Consider the following 5,580-nt stretch of genomic DNA (forward strand, 5'->3'; position numbering starts at 1 on the left):
TTTTTTTTTTAAATCATACTTACTTCGGAATGGTGCTGCAGCTATCCCTTGCCAGATATAAGACTGAGAACAGAACGATTAAACACCGCTGATCTCTCAGTTCTCAGAGCACCCTGAGCAGAAAGCTGGTGACTGGAGTGCTGAGCTGTGGGGAGGGGGCAGGAGTGGCCGGCTCAGGCCTCTCAGCGGTTCACTAAGAGCCTGAGCAGGGTGCCGGTCCAAGCATGTGGGTGGATCCCAACCATATTGTCGCAATCTTTTCCAAGCCAGGACTGGCTCTGTGATGTCAGCTGGCAGAAGGCTTCTGCCCGCTGTTTGCTGAAAACAGGTTACAAGAGTGCAGAACGAACTGCACACCTTTGATCCACAGGAGAAGTGCAGCCAAATAAGCTTTGCTGTGCTTCTTCTTTAACCACTTGCCGTCCGTACTATAGCCGAATGACGGCCACAGCGCAGACCTGAATTTCCGGGAGGCCGTCATATGACAGCCTCCCCTTTGCACGCTCTTTGCACGGTCCCTGCCCTGCTGTGATCACCGAGTCACTGAGACTCGGGTGATCACAGATCTGAGTAAGGGGCTGGTCCCGGCCCCTTACCACATGATCATCTGTCAGCCAATGACAGCTGATCGCATGATGTAAAAAATTTTCTCCTCACCGACTTATCTTGGTCCCAAAGAGGCAATTATGCCTCATCTGTGCCTACCAGTACCCCCTGCCAGTGACACCTGTCATTGCCACCTGCCAGTGCCCACAGTGCCCACCAGTGCCACCAATCAATGCCCATGAGTGCCACCTATCAATGCCCACAAGAGCCACCTATCAATGCCCACCAGTGGTCCCAATCAGTGCCACCTAGCAGTGCTGCCTATCAGTGTAACCGATCAGTGCCCAAAATTGCCACCCATCAGTGTCCATCACTGCCACCTATCAGTGCCCATCAGTGCCGCTTCATCAGCGCACATCAATGAAGGAGTAAAAAATTACCTGTTTGCAAAAATTTTAAAATAAAATAATTTAAAAAAATCGCTCTTTTTAATTTTTTTTAACAAAAAAACGCAGAGGTGATTTGAGTACAGTGTTGTATGACCGCGCAATTGTCATTCAAAGTGCATCAGCGCTGAAAGCTGAAAATTGGTCTTGACAGGAGGGGGGGGGGGGGGGGGGGTGCCCAGTAAGCAAGTGGTTAAGCAAATGTCATTCTGTATTGAAAAAGGGTCAAAAGGATTGAAGCAGAGTTCCAGTTTGTGCAAAGGATGAAAAAGTAATTGGGCAGTTTGAGTTAAGAATAAGGGAGCAGGCTTGGGTACAATTCTCTACACCTCTGTGGTGCTGATCCTTGTAGATTCACCCACTTACCGACTCACCGATCCATCATCTGGCTTGATTGATGCAGAGCGTCATACAGCAGACTTCCTATTACCCCAGGGTGTCAAGGCTCCACCTCCTGCCCTGGGCTTACAGGAGCATGTGAATGAGAGCATCATTATAGAGCATTGAGGATCTGCCCACCACCAGAGAAAGATGAGAACGAATAGGAACTGTAATGCAACCCGAACAGGACCAAAGACACCAAGAAAAATGTATGCATGCCCATTAAAAAAGAAAAAAAAAAAAAAGAAGAGGCGTAAGGCTAAAGGCTAAAGGCTTTTAATAGAATCGTTAGCCCAGCTGAAGCCCAGCTGATTTGCCTGTGGGGAAAATTTTGTGATATTCACTTATCACTTTTACATGCTACAGCAGAATTCTGGCTATAGATGCCGTTTATAGCCTCCAGACAAAAAGTGATCATGTTGACTTTAAATTGTCCCTAATCACTCGGGTAAAAAGTGAAATTTTATATTACAATTTCCTCACCTGACAGAATAATGAGGTTCAAAATTTTTTCGAGCGAGATTCTATTAAAAAAATGTTATTGTTTTTAAGAATAATTGATAGATGGGTTTACACACCTTTGAAATTAAATTAAAAGACCGGAAAAAAAATAAAATCTTTTTTTATTTTTTTTGAAGATGCACAATGTATTCTTATCCTGTTTGGTAGGCAAAAAAAATAAAAATTAGAAGACAGAAAGCTTTTAACTAATTTGTTCAATTTGTTTCAAAGCCAACATGAATAGGCTTGGTGCAAATTCAGATTCATTAAAACTTAATTAATATGCATCATTATGCAAATGAGGTTGCAGTTAATGAGTTCTTAAAAGAAGCTTTCTTTAATTAGTTCAGTTTTAATGGCAACATCATTTATTTGACTTGTTTTAAAAGCCACATGACACACACGGTGTCCATCCTCCACAATGCTGCCGCCTTCTAAGTCCTAATTGTTTTTTCATCTTAATTGTTTAATGTTGGAAACTTTGAAAAAGTTGCAAGCTTTGATGTTCAGCTTGACTACAAAAATTGTTATTTTCATTCCACTTTTTTGTTCTGAGGGGTTATCTGTTCTTTCGGATATTTCATTATACGGCTTTGCTTATTAATCTTTTTTTCTTTTTTCCCCAAGTACATAAAAAAAAAAAAGCATGAATATTTTGTATAATCAAATGCATAAAATACAGAATACATACAAAAATAATAATTTACCTAATGCAAGTGTTGCTTTACTAACATTATCAAAATCCAGGATCAAAAACGAGCGAAGAGCGTCAAAGAGTAAAGGAAAGCGACAAATTAATAGGTTTATAGAGAGTGCGTGAAGTAGGTGCCACGCTGTACGCGGAGTTAGGATTTGTATGGATTTTTTCTGAAAATGTTTGTTTGAAATATGGTCTATAGCTATAGGATATTGAAGCTTTCAAAGTAACATAACTGGGATAGGATTATAGTATAGGGCTAGAATCAATGGTTTCAGCAAGATGCGTATAGGCTACATACGGTACTAACACAATCTGTCAGTCATGGAGTGTCCTATTTTATGGCCAACGGAGTTCATTCACTAAAGGCAAATTATCTTTTCACTTTGCAATGGACTTTTCACTTAGGTTAATGAATGAGTTGAAACCTTGCTGACTTCCATCCAATAATGTGCAAGCAAAAATATCGTTTTTTTTTTTTTTCCTGCATACGATTGGGTATTCTTTGAAAGTTAATTTTCCCCACATTCACTAAGCTAATGAAAAATTCCCTTGCAAATTGAGCAACCTATTTAACTTTAGTAAATCAACCCCATTGCTTCCCATCACCGCACACCACCAGGCTCTGCACTGTTGTGTGTATGGAGCCTTGAACGTGTGGATACGGGAGATGTTCACATGATCCTGAACGGGTCATGTGACAAGTTTACAATTCTTCTTGCCATGTTTTTTTTTCCATTTATTACCAAAAGGATGCTAGAAAAGCACATAGAAAATAAATGGCAGTGCTTTTCAAATGTTTTGGAGCACTATCTACTAGAAGAGGCATGGTAAGGTCTGTTGGCTTCCGCTTCATTAATGGCCCCCTAATTGTTGACGTGGGTAACAATCTTCTAAACACACATTTGTGCGATAGGAAAGAAGGGACGAAGGGAAGAAGGGAGGAAGGGAAGAAGGAAGGAATGGAGGGAGGAAGGAAGGAGTTATAAGGACCTAAAAATCCAAGATTTTTTCTTGTTTTTTTTTCCTACTTAAAGGGGTTGTAAAGGTTTGTTTTTTATTTTCTAAATAGGTTCATTTAAAGCGGGAGTCCACCGGGACTCCGTGTTTTTTTTTTTTTAAAAGCCAGCAGCTACAAATACTGCAGCTGCTGACTTTTAAAATAGTGACACTTACCTGTCCAGCGCGCCCGCGATGTCGGCACCCGAAGCCGATCTCTAGGTCGCCTGTCGGGTCCTGCCGCCGCCATCTTGGGTATGGGAATCAGGAAATGGAGCCTTTCGGCTTCATTTCCCGGTTCCCTACTGCGCATGCGCGAATCGCGCTGCGCGATAAGGACGCTCCCCGCTGCCTCTGGGATCTGTGTGTTTCCCAGCAGGCAGCGGGGCACTTGCGGGAAGGGGCGGGCACTTGCGGAAAGGGGCGTAAGTTACGCCCCCCTTCCGCAGAGAGCTATCTCGGAAGTGGGTGCAGTTACCTGGATTATCCAGGTAACTGCACCCCCCTCCCCCCTGAAAGGTGCCGATTGTGGCACCGGAGGGGGGGAGGGTTCCGATGAGTGGAAGGTCCACTTTAGGGTGGACCTCCGCTTTAAGCTAGTGCATTGTTGGTTCACTTACCTTTTTCCTTCGATTTTCCTTCTAAATGTTTTTTTTTCTTTGTCTGAATTTCTCACTTCCTGTTTCTCCTCAGTAAACTTCACACCATCATCGGAGCGGTGTTTAGTCAGCCAGAACAGCTTACTGAGGAGGAACAGGAAGTGAGAAATTCAGACAAAGAAAACAAAGAAAGGAAAGGGTAAGTGAACCAACAATGCACTAGCTTAAAGGAACCAATTTATTAAATAAAAAATGAACATTTACAACCCCTTTAATCCCTCTTGGGTAACATTTCTATTTGACTAAAACATTAAATATAATAAGGTGCCCAAAAAAGAAGGTTTCACCATGTCAGATCAGTGTGTTGTTGCCACGTCCTTAATAGTCTATCAAGAAAAAAGATTCCCCCTTCACTGGGACTTTATAGGCAGCAACCACACAAAAGAATTTGAAGCATTTTTATTTATTAAATGTTCATAAAATCATTTGAACATACAATGACCAATGGTTAAAAATGCATAGAAAAAATACTACACATAACCTATTGGGTACCGGAGATCTTTACATACATTATTTGTCATACATACCATCTAACTTGTGTTTTTTGTCTTGTTTATACTTTTTTGTATATTCTTGTAGTATTTTTATTTATGTCTTTTTAACCATCGGTCGTTGTATGATCGAATGATTTTTTGAACATTTAATAATTATTTTTTTTTTTATTCTTTTGTGTGGTTGCTGCCTTTAAAGTCCCAATGAAGGGGAAATCTTTTATTCTTGATATAATAAGGTGCCCTTTCTTGTTGTCCCGGTGACATCTTATGCCGCGTGCACACGATCAAATTGTATGACGTACTTAGTCCGTTGAAACACATTTCAACGGACAATCCGCTCGTGTGTGGGCTTCAGCGGACTTTTTCAGCGTGAAGTCTGGAGTACTAAGAAGGTCGGTTTGCACACCAATCTTCCCGTCGTACTTTGGTTTCAGCGGACAATACGATCATCAGTATGCTAGTCCGATGGACTAAGAATGGCGCATGCCCAGAAAGGATTTACAGGGCGGAAGCGTTCTGTCTTGTAAAACTAGTGTTCGTATTGAAGCTAGCATATTCGTCATGCTGCTAATTTTGTGATCTTTTATAGCACATTCTTTTCTTCTTCATAATGCGAGAAAAGTGAAGTTGCTTTGCTGCTTATATTCACACAGAGTTATCACAAATGTCTTTATTCATCCTCATCCTATGATTAATATTCCAATTCAAGAATAAAAAAAAAAAAAAAAACGGACGAATTAAGCTGAAGTCTGAAAAGCGCGAATCGTCTCTAACCAAACTTCCACTAACGCAAAGTCAGCAGAAGGAGCCCAAAGGGTGCTTTGCTGTGTCAGGGACTTCCTATTTCTAGTCCCGTC

Source organism: Lithobates pipiens, unplaced genomic scaffold (genome assembly GCF_037356315.1).
Source record: "Lithobates pipiens isolate NorthernLeopardFrog02 unplaced genomic scaffold, aLitPip1_a1.2 Scaffold_30, whole genome shotgun sequence".
Lineage (NCBI taxonomy): Eukaryota > Metazoa > Chordata > Amphibia > Anura > Ranidae > Lithobates > Lithobates pipiens.